We start from the raw sequence: 21,042 nt of genomic DNA, 5'->3' as shown, positions 1-21,042 counted from the left end.
TGAAAAATCAGTACATGTACTCTCTTTCTGCAAAAAATGATTCATATTTGTCTCAAGAGCTTTCAAATGTGCATGCCCTTTGATCCAAGAACATGTTAAAAGAAGTAATCAAAAATTCTACAAATATTGAGGTAAAAGATATTCATCATAGGATTTCCTGTAATACAGAAAAAGTGAAAATGATCTAACGTGAGGGGGATGGTTAAATAAATCGTGGTACATGTATCATGGTATACTCTGCTTTGATGCATTCTCTTCCTGCTACCAACTAGCTTCCTCACGCCCTACTCTGTGTTTTCTGTGCCTCACAGCTTCTGTTTACTCATAACGTCTGCTTACTTGGGACTTCTGCTTGCGCCCGGTCCCCCCCGCCGGGCTTCCTTCTACTCTACTTAGGAGTCATTTTTTATTATCTCCTCCGTTTCTGTCCTTACGACCAAATAACTGATTCTATCTCTGCCTCCAAACATAAACTCCTACGGGAGAGAATCTCACTCATTTAGCCAATTTACCACCTTCTCTGTGAAGAGGTCAGGAGGGCAGCAGGGAAGAGCAGTGGTGGCATCACGTAGCCCAGAACACAGCTGCCCTGTCAGGAAAGAGTCCTTTATGTGGGGACTGTAAACACGCCCGGTACCATCTTGGCCTGTGTAGCATAGTTCCACTGCCTGTGTATACTGACATTACAATAACACTACGCTGAACTCGAATAGCTGCTCTGCTTGTTTTCTTTCTTCATTTTGCTAAGAAGGGCAGGGACCAGGATTTGTTTAATTTGGTAACCCCAGCTCCTATTATGGTGCCTGGCATTCAGTACACGTTTGTTGAATGATTGAGCTGTTAAAAGAATTAATGGAAATAATGTGATGCCTGGCGTGAGGTAGCTGTTCAACCAGTGCTCACTCCCACCCTCCTCCCCTCCTCTTTCTCCCAAGTCTCATTCCTCCTTTGTTCATGCAGGATTTGCTTCACTAAGTGGCCCCCAGACAAGAGCTACTCACTAAGCTCAGAGCTAGAAGATGTTTGTATTATCAAGAGATTCATTAGCTGGGATAAATAACTCCTCACTCTGAATGCTTAGTGTAGTTCAGCTGATACTAAATAAAAAACCAAACAAAAGTCTCCCAAACTCATGATCTTACTTTTTGTATTAATTTGACTGGGTTTTGTTTTTTCCCCTCTTCATGCACATGGGGGCTGAGCAGACATAGAAAGAAAGGCTATATCACTGGGCACCAGACAGTGATGTACTATCCACTTTCCTTTGAGACACTGAGTCAATGAAACTTTGGGTTTGCAGTGGCACTGGCTCCCTGGAGCATAGACTGGGCAGGGAGGGCCCTGACACTTATGAGGGTGATGTAGGATGAATACTGAGGACCTGGGATCCAGACTGCCTGGGTCCAAAGCCCAGTCTTGCCACTTGTGAGCTGTGTGACATTGAGAAAGTTGCTTAACCTCTCTATACATCAGTTTCTCTATCTGTAAGACGGTTATAATAATAGTTGAATCTTAGGATTGTTGTAAGGGTTAAGTAAATTAACATTTGCCAATATGTGGTATATAATGACATACAAATATTTGCTGTTATTATTGAGGACCTGATATGTACCAAACATTTTCACACACGTGATCTCTTAACCTTTGTAATAGCACTGAGAAATGGATGGTGGTATCTCACTCTGTGATTAATAAACTAAACCAAGGGTCAAAGAGGTTCAGAGTATTTCTGCTATTCTAGCCAAGTGAGTTTCACCAAGGACCAGGTTCAACTACCGTGTACTGATAAGGCTTTGCTGGCCAGTTGATGGCCTACGCTGTCTCTGTTTTGTTAAATATTCTGAATATCATCCCTGATGGCCCTCATCAGTTTTCATGCCCCATGTCTCACTGTAATTCCATTCTGAAAAGAAAACACTGTTCCTGACCTGATTGGTAAGTGTCCAAACATGTTTGACCTCTTTCAGAATGTTTCTATGTGACTAAGGTTCATTTACACTGTAGCAATTTGAAATCATTTATTCCTCCATGGAATATGTTGGATAGATTGCCACCTCCCACCACCTCCTTTTGTTGCCTTTCCGTACATGTGGCTGTCAGAGTGGAGAGCAGCTCTTCACGGATGTAGTGAAGAGGACACAGCAGTAAGCTGATTTCATCGTGATGTTATTTTGGCTCAGCGCACTGAGGTATTTGTATATTCTGCTGTGACATCATCGTGACTTATCTTAGCTGATTGTCTACCCGAAACCTTGCATTGCTCCCTGTGGCTCAATGGCTCAGCAGTGAATCATTCTTTTTTCCTATGTATTATGACTATAATTTTTGTTGCTTCCTGAATAATGAAAGAGTCATGCACAGGGCTTTCTTCTGAGAGGAGAGCAGAACAATTAGCAAACACACAATAATTGTCCAGCCACAATGCATCCAGGATATGTGATGACAGGAGGGGTGTTAAGTAGGAAAGCAGAAAAGATGAGACCCAAGACCTGGTGAGAGAGCTCCAGAGATCTCTTTCATCCTCAGCACAGGATTTTTCAGTGTGTGCTAGACAGACTAAAGTTGCGTCTAGTTGTGGTGACGGAGAGCTGGATGGGGAGATAGGAAAGCTGGATCTTGATTCTGCAAGTTCACCACTGTGTTGCTGGCTAGTTACTTCACCTCACTGTGCTTCAGTTTTTTTCACTGAAAAAATTAATTCATTCATTTATTCATCCAGACATTTTCCTTGAGTATATTTTTGAGTACTGTCTTAGTTTGCTAGGGCTACCATAACAAAGTACCACCAACTGGGTGGCTTAAAAAAACAGAATTCTACTGTCTCACAGTTCTGGAAACAAGAAGTCCAAAATCAAGTTGTCAGCAAGGTGGGTTCCTTCTGAGGTCTGTGAGGGAAGTGTCTGCTCCAGAGCTCTCTCCTTGGCTTGGAAAAGATGGCCATCTCCTCCCCGTGTCTCTTCACATCATCTTCCTTCTATGCTTGTCTCTTTCTCTTCACATGGCATTCTTTTCATAAGGACACCAGTCATACTGGATTAGGAGTCTACCCTGCTCCAACTCATCTTAACTAATTACATCTGAATGACCCTAATTCCAAATAAGGTCACATTCTGAGGTACAGAGGGTTAGGATTTCAACATATGAATGGGAGGGGGGAACAAAATTCAACCCATAACAAGTCCCTTCTATGTTCTAAGCACTATTTTGATGCTGAGGATATAGCAGTGAACAAGGAAGACAAAATTCCTGACCTCACTGAGCTTACATTCTAGTAGGAAAAGATAGCCAAACAAAATAAATAAATAAAACATATAGTATGTTAATGGGTAATAAAGTGCTTCAGCGAAAAGTCAAACAGAAAGGGATGGAGTAGGAGGGGCACAGAATCCTGGTGTAGGGGAGTCATTTTTAAACAGGGGGTACCTAGGAAAGCCTCAGTGAGAAGGTTCATTTGCATAGGCATGGAGAGACCTGGGGGATGGGGGAACGTTGGGGCTGGGTATGTTCCGGGCAAAGGTAACAGCAAATGCTAAGACCTTGAGTCAGAGGCAGGCCTGGAGTGTTCAGTGAATAGCAGGGAGACCAGTGTGGTTGAAGCAGGTCAATAAGGGGGACAGTAGTAGGAAAAGAGGTCAAATAAAAGCAGGGGTGGAATAGCAAGGCCTCCGTAGGCCACAGTGAAGATGTTCTTTGACTTTTATTCTGAAAGAACCGGGTGCTGGAGGATTTGAGTAAAGAAGTGATTGCTGAGAATTTGTATATGGCAAAAAATAGAGAGCAATGAGGGACGACCCCATGGATTTTGGCCTGAGCAACTGGCAGGGTGGATGTACCCTTAACAGACATGAGGAAGACTGTAAGAAGAGTAGACTGGGGGTGGAAATCAGGAGTTTATGTTTTGACGTAGTAAGTTTGGCAGACCTGCTAGACAGCCAAGTGGGCTGGAGATGTATGTTAAGGAAGTGTAAGTATGTTGACCGTCTGTAAGGCCATGAGCCTGTACAAGATCCCCAAGGGAGCGAGTATAGATTGAGAAAAGAAGCAGACCAAGGTCTGCACCTTGGGCCGTCTGATATTGAGAGGTCGAGAGTATGAAGAGGAATTAAGAGGACAGAAATTAAGAGGACAGAAAGTGAGGCCAGAGAAGTAGGAGGAAAACAAGGAGAATGTGGTCCTGAAAATCAAGGAGGAGGGTCTCAGGTCAGAGCTGGAAACTGAATTTAGCAAGATGGAGGTCACTGGTCATCTTGACACATCAGTAGAGGGTGGAATGACAGCTGACTAGAATGAGTTAATGAGAGAATTGGGGACCACGGTACAGACTTGAGGAGGTTTGCTGTAAAGGGAATCAAACTATGGGTAGGACTAAAACCAGATATCTCATACGCATTTGAAAGGTCAGGCGGATGATATAAATGAGTGAAGTGGTATATTATGATAGGATATGGTGCAGAAAGTGGAGAAATAAAGAGTAAATGTCCTGCCTAAAGGTGTTCTAATAAAGATACAAACAAATAATAATGTGTCAAATAAAACATATCTCAAGCCCACCACTTTGCAAAGCCTAGACTAAATGATCTCCAAGGGTCCTTCCAGTCTTTAGTTCTACAAATCTAAGCCATGAGGAAAAATTAAGTCTAGGTCATGTAATGTTGAGCCCCTGAGCTATAAATAGTCCCTCTTCTTTCTGAACTGGAGCTAAGCATTTGTCATGATTCTCCTGGGATTTGTGATAGAGTCCCTTTTGTTCTTAACCAGCTTGTAAAAGCTGGAAACCAGAATTGCAAAATGGGGGCTTCTCAGCACCAACGTCTGTCCAACTGAACAGACAAATATTGATTAAGCAACAGCTCTATATGCCAGGCACTGTGTTATTTGCCATAACATTTTGGACCATCCCTGTATTCAAAGAGTTTATGGATTAATGGGGGAGACAGACAAGTAAACAGGCACATGGTGTTGTGCTCTAGCACAGAGAGAAGCACGGTGTGGACAACGCGGGGTGCACCTTACCCGGCTGGGGGAGCCAGATCAGGAAGGCTTAGGGAAAAAAGGAAAATGGTTGTCTGGGTTGGGTGTTGAAGGATTAATTGGAGTTAGAGAGCATAGACAGAGGAGAGGGTTACAAACATGACCACGGTGCGGGCAGTCTGATGGTGTGTGCTCTTGGTGCCAGTGCACACCCTAGGGACCACTGTTCTCAGAGTAGTGGTGAAGAACACGCGCTCTGAAGCCTGACTGCCTTGGTTCATAATCTCGGCTCTGCCACCTACCAATGACCTTGAATAAATGTCTTAACCTCTCTGCCTTTAAGTTTCTCTATCTCTAAAATGGAGATTCTACTGGTACCTACTTAGTAGGGCTCTGGTGAGAAAAATGTTTAACAAAGCATCTAGAAGTGTACCTGGTACCAAGGAAGTGCTATGTGTTTGCTGTTACTTTTAGGGAAAGCTTTTAAGAGGACCAGTTTTCCAGGCAGAAAACTGGTGGAAGGATGTTAAAGGCAGTGAGAGTCCCAAAGGCAAAAGCACCAAGTCAAGGCATCCCTGGGAATGCATCAAAGCGTTCAAGTGAGGAGAGACTAGAGCTGAGGCTAGAGAAGTAGAAAAGGTCAGGATCATATGCTCCCTTCTCCCTTTGCTTGTAAGAAATGACGTGGGCAGGAAGAACTTGAGCGTTAGCTCTAACCAAACCACAGGAAGACAGTTTGTGGCAGTGAGTAGGAGGTAGGGGAGTTGATTTTCTAGGGCAATAAGCAGGTCAGCCATAGAACACACTTGTGACCTCATCTCCTCTGCACACTTAAGACTGTAGGAAGCATTATGGAGAATTCTCGTTTGGCATGAATCCAGTGGCTCACTGACCTGGGATAAGCTGCTCTCTGCTGTTTAAAGGACCGCAATCCCCAAATTGACTGTAGTCCCAGGTAGTGCATTAATTTCTCACAGCAAAAGTAATCCAGCTCATGCCCCTGCTCCTCCTAAGGAACCACTCACTCTGTTTTTGCTCAGTAAATATTTGGGGAAAGATTTGTGCTCATAATCTCAAGGTGTAGATCAGTTTCTTGGGGTAGTACGGTTTACATTATAACTAGTACCAAGCACATCCAAACCTTCTCAGGCTGTGTAATGCTTTCTTTAGGTCCCTGAAAACCCTGGAATCATCTCAGTTTCATCATCTTGACCCTTTGATTCTACAAATACAATGACAGCTGTTCCTCACAGAGGCATAAATCCATTTTTTAACCCCAGAATCAAGCAGTAAACAGTTTTATAGTTAGCAGTCCAAGGGAACTTTGGCTAGGACCTTGTCATCAATGTAAAGTTCATCAGTAATATAGCACAGTTAAAAGAAAATCTACTGCAGGATTTTTATCTCCAGATGGTGGTGATGGGGGTGTCATTGAAATCCCGTAGCCCTTCCTCAGTTCTCCATATGTTGACAGAGAGCTGGTGCAGACATCTCCATAAATGTTACTGCTGTGTTTCAAGACTTCTGCCAACATTTTGCCTTACCATTTTCTATGATTTTCAGATTTGGCTACTTCAAGGACTAGAATGCTTCTTTGTTATTTCATATCTTCAGATCATATATTGGCACTGCTCTATTGGAGATTATTGGATCCATGATAAACAAAACCATACTAAAGTCAGAAATATTGAACAAATTGGCTTGTCTTGTGTCAGTGAAGACATTTGGAAAACTTTTGGCTTCGTTGATGGTTGATTCTATTTGACTGTTTGATCACCACAGTAAAACTAATTTTAAATGCACTATTTACAAGTTTCTCCAAATTTATTAAAATCCACTGAATTCCTTCCCCTGCTGATTTTACACATTACTTTATAAATCTGGTAATTTTCAGTGACACTATTTCTGATGTATCCCATCTCTTCGTGTCCTAATTAGATTGTTTTCCATTTTTCTGAGCTTTCAACATATTCTGTCTATTTCCCATTGAAATTAATTCTTTTTCTTCTGCTTTTTGGGGAACTTGATGATTAAATGTATTTCACGTGCCTACAAGTTATATCTCTTGCTCCTTTGTAATTCTGTCCCGTTTCCTCCTTTTGTTCATTATTTGTGTCTAAAATATCATTATTAACAATAGCAAACATTTATTGAATGTCCATTCTGTGATGATGATGTTATGCTAAGTAAAATGGAGATATATAGAATGGGAAAAGCCACTATATATACACTGTGTGTGTGCGCGTGTGTGAAAGTTCACTTCCTTTCTATAATAGTCTCTCTTGTCTTATTTAAAGCAAGCCCGTATTTCCTTTCAGACCCCTTCCTTTTGAATTCTGAGTTCTTTTTCCTTTGTTGTTTTGCTGATGGAACCTTGTTCAAAAAGGACAGATAGGTAGATACAGAGTCTGTCAGGAAAAGAGTTAAAAAAAACCTCTACTTTCCCAGCTAACTGTGGCCCACAGGCTGCTAATTAGCTTGATGGATCAGCACCTGGTCTGGTTTTCAATGCTCAGAAACCCATTGGCTGCTGGCAGCTGATTCCTGACTCCCTGAGGTTTGGAGATGTATCAACCTGAGCAAAGAGAGCTGGCACTTGATTAAAGGGTAGCTGTAGCCAATTATTCATGTGCTCCTTTGGACTTGACTTAGCTGAAGGAAGAGCCATGCTTTCAGACACATTTGAGGCAGCCTTTTCTTGCACAAAAGGTTGCATCTACCTGGCACATTTTTCCTTTTTGGTGTCATTATAGTACAATGACTAGTACCAGTAACAATCCTGCAATTATCTAAGAGATAACTAAGTTATGCTATATTTTTTCATATATTCTTGTTCTTCCTCCCCTTTTCTTCTTTTTATTCCCTAGGAAGTTTTTTAAAGTCAATTTTTCTTATTCTTCTGATTTCAGTGGGGGGTTTTAAATATACATATGTGTTTATTTTACATATTGCTTTATATGATACTGAAACTCTATCTCTTCTGCTGAAGTTTCATTGACCAGGGAGGCATCAAATATTGGGCATGGATTTGTATCTCTGCTTCGCCACTTAGCAGCTGTGTGATCTCAGGCAAGGTTCTTAGCCTCTCTGAGCCTCAGATACCTCATCTGTAAACTGGAGAGCCTAATTTTCTACATCAATAGGTCACTGAAATGATTAAACCAAATCATATTAGCTTCCTTCCCTTGATAGTTACTACTCACATTGATCAGCCCTCAACATTTGAGTGTTCACTGTGTGCAGAGCCTGGTAGTGGGGCTTATGGAAAGATTTAAACAAACCAGAATATCCATAGCTGCTGTTATACCCCACAAAAATGCATGAACAAAAAGTGAGACAACTCAGAGGAAACAAAGAATAATGTTATAACCCAGCATCAGCTCTACACTCATCTTCTTGAACATGCATCTGCATGTCTACTTTCTGTCCATTCTCCTTTGTGCCAACAAGGATGCGAATCTCAATACCTCGTTGAGGCCCCCATTAATCTAATCACACACAAAAGCATTAGTCAGTTAGTCTTTACCGAAGATTTCATGAAGATGGGAAAGTGGAGGGGTTTACAGCATACACCCAACACAAACAAATTTGTTTAAAGCCCCATTCATCACTTCTGTTCTCTAAGGGCCATATTGTCAGTAGCGTCCTCTTCCTGCACAAAGACTTTGCCCTCAGTGAGTCCTCTTTCTTTATCACCATCCTCCAAGGACCATGCAGACCCCTCTCCTTGTCATAAGCCCAGAAGTTAAGCAGCCCTCCTGAGTTACTTGAGTATGCCCGCAGGGGTCTCACCCTTCTCCCCAGACAGCTCATCAAAGTATTTCTTCCAAACAAATACAGTGATAAAGTAACACAGGTGAAGGAAGTTTTCTCCATCTCTCTATACACACACCATCTTATTTAATTCTCACAGTATCCTTGTAAGGTGGTATTTTTGTACCTGTTTTATAGATGAGGAAACCAAAACTCAGAGAAGTTAGGGAACTACCCCAGTGTATAAGCCCTACCTTGTACATTTGTTGTGAAGATGAAATAGGCTGACATATAATTCAGTGCTTGCCCCAGTGCAAGTCACAGAGATGGTAATGGTGCATCCACAAGCAGCAGCAGTAACAGCAGAAGTCGTAATAGTAGCAACATCCTTGTCCTGTCTAGCTTCCATCACTAGCATAATGAATGTCAGTGACAGGGCCAGCTACATAGTTTGCAGGATCCAAAATGTGGGGCCTGGCCAGGGGTGGGGAAGTCAATTTCCCCTTCCCACAGACCCATCACCCCAACCTATGGCAGATGAGAGACTCCCTCCCCTGCCCCGCCAAGGGATAACTATCTCGAGGCCAGGATGCGCTTGGTCTTTGGGTTGGAGGAAGTGAGAGGCCCCTGCTGAGTCAGTCACCATGTTGCCCAGCAAACACACTATGAGCTGCTGCTTGGGGCAGCGATGGCCGTCGGCTTGCTTACCCCAAGAAGCCATGGGGTGGATGACCGTCCACACCAAGACCACCCACCAGCACCAGGGGAGGAAGGAGAGTAAGGGCAGAATGAAAGCCAGCCCCTGCCCCACCCTTCTCAATGCCACCTGATTGCCACCCCAGGCAAAGGGCAGCAGCATTTGTGGGGTGATCCAGGGAGGGGCCAGGGGTACCTGGGCAGGGCCCTGGGCAGCAGGAGGTAGGGAACAGACAGCTAAAAACTCATCCTAGGAAGGCAGTATCACATGTGCACTGAGGTTCTAAGCCCCAGCACATGCTCCATAGTCCCATCAGACTTCATTTACAAACACCGATCTGAAGTTAAAATTATTCAGAATTGCAAGACTGCAGAGCATTAAACCAATCTTTGGGCTCTTCTGAGAACTAGGCGCTATGGGACAGCACTAATCACATGCCCGTGAAGCCAGCCCTGATCACAGTGGATATGCAAGTGCTTCAAAAACTTTTAATGCTGTATAAATGTAAAGCATTATTGCTGTAATCACCAGTAGGAAATAATATTAGGCCCTAGCAACTCTGTTGGCTTTTACTTAGTAGCCCCAGATTTGTAAGAACAAAGGAGACCTCTGAGACATTTGTTCTTCCCCCAGGGAAGAAATATGTTCCCAGATATTTCAAGTGACCGTGGTCACGCATTCTGAGTGACAGGGTGAAACCGGAGTTTTCAGGGAGCGTCCTTGCCCTCCCCACAGATCTCCCTTGTAATAGATATGCCAAGGAGGAGATCTGGATTCCTCCTCAGATCAGAATTGTGGATTCTCCCTTCTAAGCAGAAAAAGGAACTCCTGCCCTAGAGCTTCCCACAGCATCTGCTCCCCGCTGCCCACCTCCCCAGCCTCCAGGAACAAGGGGCTCTCTGTCCCATACCTTCTCTTAACTCAGAACTTGAAAAGCTGGGATGTCCCAGTGCCTTGAGTCGCTCCTCAGTCCTGTAGGCCAGGCTGGGCTTCAGCACCCCTCTACACCCATGTTAGGCATAGATTTGATTTCACACATTTCTACAGAGCAGATCTGCAAGAGCATTATTTATATTTATAGGAGCATCCAGTGATTTGGAATAAACCAGTTATTAAACAACTTCTTGGTCTACGTCATAATTAGAAAAAGCAGCTGAGAGAAAGGGGGGAAAATGCAAATTAGAACATTCTCACCCTCCATAGCCACTAGGGACCCATTTAGTGCAAAGTTGTAATTTACTAAATGTTAGCCTAATGGCCTGAAAGAGTTAACGTGGCTTCCCACGCTATTTCCACCCAGAGAGTCATTTCTGCCCTAGGGATACGAGGGCTTACCCTCCCCTCAGTGCAGACGGTGTACAGACATAGCAGCTTAAATGGATTTTCACAGTCCGGCACTACAGACCCCACTTAAGTGTTCATCAGACAGGGGGTGGGCGCAAGTTCCACGAGGGGCTTTCAGCCCCTCCTCACCCCCACCCACACCTGGTCAGAAACTCCTGGGAGCTTACGTTCCTTTTATGCTGGGGTCTTTCCTCCAGAGCCAGTGAGGGTGACAGCAGCGCCACCACCAAGTGTTAGGCTGGGCACTGCTCTGCAAGTGAGGGGGTGTTTCAGGGCAAAGCTGGTATCAGTCACTGTTCTGACATGGCCCCCTTCATAGCATCTTGCCTAATGCAGTAGCTGCAGGGTCATGGGAAAATACATGAGGCTTGGAGTTAGGAATTTTGAATTCCAGCCATGGTTCTGCTGTTTACTAGCTGTGTGCCCTTGAGTAAGTCGATGAACCTCTCAGGGACTCAGTTTCATTATCTACGAAACAGGAACAGTATTAGCCGTACCAACCTCTGGGTTGCTGTTTAGAGGATTACTTGAGATAGCGTGTGAATATATTTTTTCAGCTAGAAAATATCTTATAACTGATCATTTTTTAAGGAGACAGCATGGCATAGAGAAGAAACCATGGGTCTCAGAGCCATACACCCCGGATTTAATTCCAGTGCTGTTAGATCTTGGAAAAATTACTTAACCTCTCAGAGCCTCCATAATTTCTTCATCCGGAAAAAAGATGGTAATAGAATCATAGTAACAACCCTCCAGGGTTGTTGAGGTAATGCAGATAAAGTCCTAGTACATAGTAGGTACATAAGAAATATGTTTCTTCCCTTCCTGTCTCTTTCCCATTCCCAGAAACATCTTCCACAGGTATGCACTTCTCTTTAGCTCCAGAACCTCAAAGTCAGGCTCCGCTCCCCCCGTGGCTCAGGCAAACTGCTGCAGCCTCATGCTGAGTTCTCTGGCCCCTCTCCTCTGCCTCCCAAGGTGCTGGCAGGAAGAGAGAAGGGAGAACCTGATCTTGAGTGTTGAACATAAACATGTTATTCTGACCTGCACCCATGTGACAAAAGTCCATGCAAAAATTGTTCTTGATGATTTCTTTTTTTTTTTTTTTTTTAATTTTTATTTATTTATTTTTATTTTTGGCTGTGTTGGGTCTTCGTTTCTGTGTTAGGGCTTTCTCTAGTTGCGGCAAGCGGGGGCCACTCTTCATCGCGGTGCGCGGGGCCTCTCACTATCGCGGCCTCTCTTGTTGCAGAGCACAGGCTCCAGACGCGCAGGCTCAGTCGTTGTGGCTCACGGGCCTAGTTGCTCCGCGGCATGTGGGATCTTCCCAGACCAGGGCTCGAACCCGTGTCCCCTGCATTAGCAGGCAGATTCTCAACCACTGCGCCACCAGGGAAGCCCGGTGATTTCTTAATTAACACTGATTCAGATTCAGTTAAAATTTTTAAAAATTTATAGAGCTGTCCCATGCCCTTGGACGTATTGACCCCACTGGTTTACAGTACCTCTTTAGGTAACTAGCAGAACCCTCATCTTTCCCCACACAAACTTGTTCCTTCCCTGTTTTTTCGCCATATGCCTAATATCCAGAGGTCATCCTGGACTCCACCTTCTCTCTTGCCCTCACCCTCCATTCAGCCACCAGGTCATTGAGATGCTACATCTTTGTATCTCCAGATCCATCCCTGTCCACTTTATCCCCACCCCCTCCCCCAGCCCTTACCTCAGCCCCGTATCATTTCTCATCTGGATTTCTGAAGTGGCTTCCAAAATCATTTTTATATCAGATTGTTTTGAGAATTAAATGAAATAATAAATTTTACATTTGTTAGCATAACATAGCACAAGGCCCCTGCCCCCCAGTAGGTACAAAATAAATGGTAACTATACAAAAGTTTCAGAAAAGAAGTTCTCCCTTAGTTTAAGAAGACTTTTGTAGGAGTAAAAGCCCCAACAATGGGATAGGCTTCTTCTGTTGATAATGAGCTACCTGTCACTGGAAGAGTCCAAGTCTTGTTTGAGTAACTCTTTCACTAGAAGTTATAGAGGAGAGTCAGACATCAGATGGGAAGTTGAGATAAACTGTGTTTAAGTTCCCTTCCAAGTAAGTCAGGACACTTTCAATTACAAGTGCCAGAAACCCAACTCAAAATAAGGAATTTATTGGCTCACGAAAGAGACGAAGTCCAGAGGTTTCAGGCAGGACTGGATCCAGAGCCTTGAATGCTTTCACTGGAGTCCTTCAGTCTCTCACTCCATACTTCCACTCTGCTCCCTCTGCAGTGGCTGCACTCTCGGGCAGACCCTCCCCGCAGGATGGACATTGGCAGCTCCAGGCATTAAGTTCAGCACCCTAGCAATGCCGGTGTCATCGGCTCAGAAACGTCAGTGAAAAGAGTTCCCCTCTTTCCCAGTGTTTCCTATAGAGTCCTGGTCCTGACCCTCCCTGAACGAACTACTGTGGCTGAGTGATGGAACCCTTTGTTAGGCCAGTGGATCACGGGTCCTCTCCATGGTCAGATCTTCTAGGGCTTTCTAGAACTTCATGGCTCAGGGCTGGAGAGGTGGGTCCCCAGTGAAAAATCAGACTATTGGTAACAAAAGTAGAGGGACTGGGTATTAAGCAGGAAAAAACAGTGAATATCAACCGTACCTTCCTATCCTAAGATTCAGTTATTCCAACCCAAAATTATTATTTTAATATAATTAACATTAATATAATTGTTATATTAATATTACTATAATCCATATAATGGCATAATTAATCTTTAAATAAACTAGTATTAAAATAATGATTTTAATATGTATTATGTAATTCTTTCTCCCTTTGTCCCTCTAGTATATTTCAGTACTCCTAAGGTACATTACTACAGAATTAGCATAATGACATACCTAATCACCAAATGATAGGCTGTCTTGTCCTCCACAAAATCCTGTGGGGGGAAAAAACTTTATTATGAGTCTACTGTACAAAAAGTCACTCTCCACTCTCAGGTGCGTGGGCACTTCTTCACCTACACAGCTGATAAGCACACCAGAAGGTGCTATGGGAATGAGCTTTGTTATTTAGTTCAATTGATAAGTTGGAGTAGCCTCTTGATTCTGAAGGCTTATGAATTAATACTAGAGTGAACTTAATTCTTTGGTTAAATAATTATTGTGCTCCAGGTATTATGGTAGATTTTTTTACATGGGTGCACACATTTAATCCTTAAATGACATCCTTAAAGAACAATTATCCCTATTTTACAGATGCAGGAACTGAGGTGCACCAAGGTTAGCAACTTGCTTAGAGCCTACAACTAGTAAATTATAGAGCCAGACTTGAACTCAGGTCGGAGCCCACAGCCTTCTTCTGTACATTATACTACCTCCTTAAGGTCTCCAATTACAAGTCTCCACTATGCTGTAAACCATATTTTTCTGAACAAAAAATCAGATCTCATGGTCTGACTCATTTAAAGGGAGCTGTCCTGGGAAAGCTGGAGTGTACAGCCACTTAGTGAAAGAGACATCCAGATCAGATTACTGGAGCATTGTCTTCTCATAGCTAACTTTGAAAGTTGCTGCCAGCGTTGTACACAGCTGTTTGGTTGGCTAAAGGTGTTAGAAGGATGAGGTACTTAACACCTGTGCTGTACGGCTGAGACTGATTCTCAGGGGCTGCTTGTAAGCAAAGTCTGCAAGCGAATGTCTTAGCTCAGGCCTTGAATGTAGTTAGCATCCAGAAGAAGTCCCTAGGTCTAATTCAGAAGACTGGGGCAGAACATTCCTGGCAGATGGGCTTCAGTGTTTACATTCATTCCCCCTGGGTTCCAAGCCTGCTTGCCTTCAGGAAAAAGTGTAGAAGTCTCTTCTGCTCTGGGTTAGCTTGGTAGTTAGACCTGTAAATATGCCCATGGTTAATAGGTAGTCTATAAGTTGTTTTAAATTTACTATCCAAATAAAGGAATTTTTCCACAGCAAAAGTATGATCATGCAATAAAAATAATAAAATCTATGAGCATTGGAGTCGGCCTATGCCTTACGTGCCTCATTAATGACAAGCAAGCGCTGAGTATAAGGGAGAGCTACATTGCTTCTGCAGTGGACACACACCGCCAACAGCTACACATGCCCAAACACCACTCAGAGCCTTCCCTAACGCTTACCTCTTGTGGAACTCCTTGATTTTGTCGCTTTGCTGTTACACAGACTCTTTCTCTCTGACACACGTGCCATGCCCTCTATCTACACATACCAAATTTTTTTTTTTTTACAAAATTTAAAGTCCCACTTTCCACATATTAGAAGGTAAAACTCCACAATATCATGATTATAAAGCCATATTCATAGTGCTCCTATCTCTACAATAGCTTAGTTCTGAAATATCTTTCTGCTAGAAACTTGTTCATGCGGTTAAAACGATTTATTTGGGAGTGAGGTTTTCTGAAACTTTTCTATCCTAGCCAGCGGGCCATGTATCATCACACGGTGTGAAATGGAAAATGTGGGCGCTGTCCAGAGTTTTGACCTCAAACCTTCTCTTTCGTAATTATACACGTAGTTCTAGTTGATGGCAGTTCCACTCCCAGGCCCTCCAACTACCAGGAATTAGCTGATAGCAAATCATATTTCTTGCCCTCACCTCTCTCCTCAGCTCCAGATTTATATTCTGTCTGCTTTCTGCATGTGTCTATTTGGAAAGCAACTAAAATTCAATGTCTCAAGCTTTCTTTCAAGTGTTCAATAAATACTCACGTAATTCCTATCTGGGGTCAAGAGCTGAACATAAATTATCGCATAAGCAAGGTCCTTGACCACATGCAGTCTTATGAGGATATCCATAACTAAACAAATAATTACCAAAAAAAAAAAAAAAACCTGATAAATGCTATATTAGAAGAAGCAAAGTTACTATGAGAAAAAAAAGAATTTTCTCTAGGCCAGTGCAGGACAAGGGATGTATTCAAATTTTCCTGGGGTAAGTCACATGTTAGTTGAAATCCATAAGGATTTCCAAAAGGAGTTACCCAGAGAAAGAGTTCCACAAAATTAGAGTTCATCTCTACTTTATCTTCCTATCCCTGAGAACCCAGCTCAGTGTTTGAGATCATAGGCATTCAGTAAATCTTGGCATAATGAGAAGTATTTTTATATCACTACCATTTTTAAAAAATCACTAATATGGTATAAAGGATCACAGGACAGCTCTGTCTAGCAAATACACACACAAATACACAATTTAAAACATGTTCGTTGGTAAGATTGATTCTAAGTTACCAGAGGTTTAGTAAAAAGTCAAAAGGTTCTCAGTCTCTCTCACCTCTTCATCACCTTTTAATCCTATTTATATCTGAGACAGCCTTCCTGGACTTTGTTTACTGATCTGAGGTATTTCCAGCTTTAAGCTTTGTATACTTAGCATCATAACTCTGAAGGGTAGAGGCAGCTTCTATTTAAGTAGGTTTGTACCATGCCTGCTTTTTTCATGGTATTTTTAAGGTATTTTTCCTTTGCTTAAAAACGCTCAAAACAATATAGGGGTAAGGAATTAAGAGGTACAAACTATCAGGTATAAAATAAGCTACAAGGATATATTGTACAATTTGGGGAATATAGCCAATATATTATAATAGCTATAAATGGAGTATAACCTTTAAAAATTGTGAATCACTATATTGTACACCTGTAACTTACATAATATTGTACATCACTATACTTCAATAAAAAAATAAAATTAAAAAATGCTCAAAACAAACTAAAACCTGTAAAATGTAATAATGTAGAATACTAAGGTAAGCTAACATTGAGACAAGAAAGATCTTTTGCTTTAATATTCTTAAATATAAGAATATTTCTTCCTCCAAGAATCTCAGAGCAGTTCTGTTAAGGATATAATTCTAGTTGGCTTAAGACCAACAGTCAGAGATGAATCTATTACATCATGGAATCCCATGACTGAAGATCAGTTTTCTTCGTAGTTTCAGGTGCTAAATCTATATAGGTCATTCAAAAAAGGAATGCCTGCCTTTTTGTTCATTGTCTTCCTAACCCAAGAAACCGTCCTCATACTAGATTTGCATGATTCCTCCACATAGCTCCGGATGGAATAATCAACCCTGTTGGCCTTTTCCCTTGTTTTTCTGGAAATTTTACTCAAACATTGAATCCCTTCCTGGTTGGGATTACTAACATTGAAGGTAATAGGTATCTATCCCTATTCTATCTCAGAATTCTAAGACATTTTTATCAGAGTGCATATCCCAATGCTGTGAATGTGAGAGGTGTTGAATAAAGGTTTTTAAACAAAAACATTTTAGCTAACATTTTTGGAGTGCATTTTATGTGCCAGATACTATAGTTAATTCTTTACAATATGTATAAGTTAGGGTTCAATCAGAGAAGCAGAACCAGTGGGAGGTATATACTAGGAGATTTATTGCAAGGACTTGACCCATGTGATTGTGAGGACTGGCTAGGCAAGTCTGAAATCTGTAGGGCAGGCTGTCAGGAAGGGCAGGCTTAAACTCTGGCAGGGGCTGAAACTGCCATTCACAGATGGAGTTTCCTTTTCTTTGGGGAAACCTCAGTTCTGTTCTTAAGGCCTTTCAACTGATTGAACCTGGTTATCTAGGATAACCTCCCTTAGATAAAGTCAACTGATTACCGACGTTACTCACATCTACACAATACCTTTACAGCAACACCGAGATTAGTGTTTGGTTAAGTAACTGGCGACTATAACCTAGCCAAATTGGCACATCAGAAAGACCACCCTACATGGCTAATCTCACTTCCTCCTAACCACAACTCTGTGAAGTCATTTCCTTTATCATCGTATTCATTTTGCAAAGTGGAAAAGTGAAGCTGGGAAAAGTTAAGTAACTTACTCAAGATCACAAAACTACCAAGTGGAATAGCCATTACTTGAACCCACTGGCCTGTTTCCAAAGTTGGGAGCTTAACTATTTGCATAGTACTACCTCCAAACCAATGAATAGATCATTGTAATTCTATTCCTCTAAATCTGTACAGAGGACTCAAATCAGTGTTTTATGTATCTATTTGAAATGCTACCACCATCTTTAGACTTTCTGAGACTAGAATATTCAACATGGTCTTCTGGATAATTTTTTAAACGCAAATTGGAGAATCCCAAATGTTAGTCCTTTCTGATATAAAATTGCTATTCTTAAATAAGCAGTTTATGTCACAAGGGTTGCAATCCTGATGACCTGTAATGGAATGAATGCTTTACATTTCATTGGAGCTATAGGGAGTTTGGAAATTTGCACTGTAAGAGTCTTTTCTAAATTGTCTCATTTTTCAAGAAACAATGTATTACTTAATATAACCAGAGTACTAAAAATCAGTAGATATCCTCCAAGTAAAAGAACACAAGATTATATATCATTTGGATTTTAAATAACATAAATTGGAACTTGACTGATTTTTAGCAAAAAAATAACTGAAGGAAAAAATAATTCTGACACTGAATATCCTGGGGAACCATAGTATCATGGTAAGTGTCTGAACAAATGGCAAAAATTCATGGTTTTGCTCTGCTACTAGTTAGGTTAGGTCGTTGGGCAAGTGAATTAACCATTCTAAGTATCAATTTCCTTTTCTACAATATGAGGGAGTTTTAGAAGGCGATCTCTTACATCCTTTATGCTATTCTAGAACATAAAAATGTCTAAAATTTCAGCTATAAGTAGGCCAAAGAGTAAAAAGTCATTCTTCTGTGAATTATGCTATGTTTTTACTCCAACCAGTAGGAGATTATACTGAAAAGACCTTTAGATTTTAATATGCATACCTGGAGGTCATCACCAAATTTCATTATTGCCATGCTGAAGTTAATTTCCAGGACTACAGTATTTCATATGTGAGCTGATTACGCTGAATGGAGCATCAGTGACAGCCGCTCTGGACAGCAACGCTCCCTCCCAGTTCCCTCAAGAAGAGTTTTCATTAGTCAAGCACAAATGCTGACAGGGAATTAGATTTCCATCATTCTCTAGAGGTGTTTCAGACACAAAATGGCCTACAGCCCCAAATTATTCTACAGTACAGAGGATTCGACACAATACAAAAATGATAGCATAACTCCTTTCTAAAGAGCCTGCAGTTCATCGCTAATAAATGACATCTCTGATAGCCCAATATTGTTACCAGAGAACAAGACCAACAGTCAGAGAAGAGAATGATGCTTTCTTTGGGAAAGCATTCTTTGGTTATTGGGAAATGTCATTCTTTGGTTATTTGCAAGATTGGGAAACTAAGAAAACACCTATTCCACCTCAAGTCACATGTGTTTCAATTGCAGAGTGAGAAATAGAACCGAATGGCCTGACTTCCAAACCCATCAAAAGGTTGCTGATCTCAGAAAACAGACATCCGAACATGCCCCAGACAAGAAGGCAGGTCATGTTCAGTAAGGAGTACACCAGGCAAGAAGGCAGGTCATGTTCAGTAAGGAGTACACCAGTCAAGAAGGCAGCTCATGTCCAACCTGTTTCGCTTTCTATAGGTGTAAGACAGAAAATCAAAAAGCTTTATGAACCCCTTATGGAAATGAGAAATAGTTTCCATATGGCTAAGGGCTCACACTCTGGAGGTTGACAGGCATGAGTTTATATCCTAGCCCCATCCTTTGCTAGCAGGGTGGCTTCAGAGTATACTGTTGCCCTGAACTTCACCAAAGCAGACAAGGACATGACAGTAGACAAAACGGTGGACATTGTTTCTTGCTTAAGAAAGTGGATGTTGTCCCATAACTAATAGTTGCACATCTCTCTAAACCTTTTTTTCCATCTGTAAAGCGAGAATAATAATAAAACCTACCTCATAGAGCTGTGAGAATTAAATGAGATAATTCACAGATGTCTGGCGAATAAGTGCACAGTAAACGTTACCTATTATTTTAAAAATCGATTAACATTTCTATTTCAGTGTCTGATGTTTTGCAGTTGATCAAAATCGTTGTTCTTTGGTTTTAAGGCAATAAATGCGTATTCAAAAAGTTTAGAAAGAAAATGTGCCCGGAACAACAGGTTGATTATAAGAACCGTTTGGAGTTCATCATGTCATACATTTCCTTAAGTACTTTTATGTAAAGTTTCTTCAGTCCAACCTATTTTTCACAGACTGTTTGGGTGCTGTTACCTTGTGTTCAAACGTTGGTTATCCTCTGTGGGAATCTGTGGTTCGTATCCCAGACTAAGTGGGCAACTCACGCTTTTGGATGGAACGTTGAAACAACAAGGAACTGAAGTGTGTGGGTTGCCAGATACGTTTGTTCGAATGTTATGGTATTAAGCAGTCTGTAAGCCACATACTATTTTTATTTATTTATGGCAAGGAAACACTATTGGCATTAAAAATATATATACGGGAGAAAGGCCTTGTCATTTAAGGTCAGATGTATTATACTTCACTTAATTGGCATAATTTTGAAGAGAAACCTTTGCCCAAGTAAGTTTCTACAACTGTTGGTAGCAGTACAATGGTAACTTACGTGGGAACTGCGGGGGGGGGGGGGCGAGAAGTGTTTGAATCGTATCAAAATCTTACTCAGAATCTTAACCGCGACCCTCCACGTCTACTGGGGGCCGATCACTGCCCTCTGAGAACAGCTGGAACGCTAGTGGCTCGGGGTGGTGCCACCACCAGTCACCCAAGTTGAGGAATGCTGTGGCTTCTCCTGCGTCGTGAACTCGAAGCAGCTTGGTTAGTGGGAGGAAACTCGAGGTGGCCTCGGGGACAGAGCAGGACTTGCCTTCTCCCCCTCTTCCTCCTCCTGTGCCCAGCGGCGGCGGCGGCAGCGGCCGCCACCGCCGCTGCCGCCGCCGCGCTGGTCACCTGGGCGCCTGCGGAGCTGCCCGGCTGCTGCCTCTGCGGCGGCCCCTCGGAGCGCGAGGAGGGGGCGGCGAAGAGCGAGATATCCATAGAAACGCAGGATGCGCCGGGCGCCGAGCGGGACCTAGTGCGGGAGGAGGAAGCCCCCGCGCGCCGGCAGCCCGCGGCGCTAGGCGCCCTGCAGCCCCCGCGCGCCGCGCCCGAGCCCGCGTCGCTCTCGCACTTAGGGTCCGGCTGAGTGGTAAGCCCTCCCGGGAACTAAGCCAACGCCTCCCACCCGCCCCGGCCACCCACCCGCGGGAGGTAACCGCAGAACAATAGAGAGCGCAGCCGGCCGCCCTGAAGACCGCGCTCCGGGGACGACGCGCCGCCGCCGCGGACGTCGCCGCCTCCCGGGCTGGCGCGCGCCGCGTGGGGCCGGGCGTGTGCGAGGG

The 21,042-nt window shown here is 42.8% G+C and overlaps 1 protein-coding gene across 18 annotated transcripts in view; it reads left to right on the top strand.

The window, feature by feature from the left end:
• ANKS1B (ankyrin repeat and sterile alpha motif domain containing 1B) overlaps positions 1-21,042 on the top strand; it is a 1,131,483-nt gene that overhangs the window by 959,489 nt on the left and 150,952 nt on the right. Inside the window, exon 1 of one of the 18 annotated variants that reach the window (XM_082349574.1) lies at positions 20,597-20,849. The exons of the other annotated variants lie outside the window; for them this stretch is intronic. The gene's annotated coding sequence lies outside the window, so the exon portion shown is untranslated. Of the gene's footprint in view, positions 1-20,596; positions 20,850-21,042 lie in introns of those variants that run through there. 18 annotated transcript variants of the gene reach the window in all.

The sequence above is a fragment of the Balaenoptera borealis genome (assembly GCF_965194805.1).
Source record: "Balaenoptera borealis genome assembly, chromosome: 13".
Lineage (NCBI taxonomy): Eukaryota > Metazoa > Chordata > Mammalia > Artiodactyla > Balaenopteridae > Balaenoptera > Balaenoptera borealis.
Note: the sequence above shows the minus strand (reverse complement) of the source record. Positions and strands in the feature narration are given on the sequence as shown.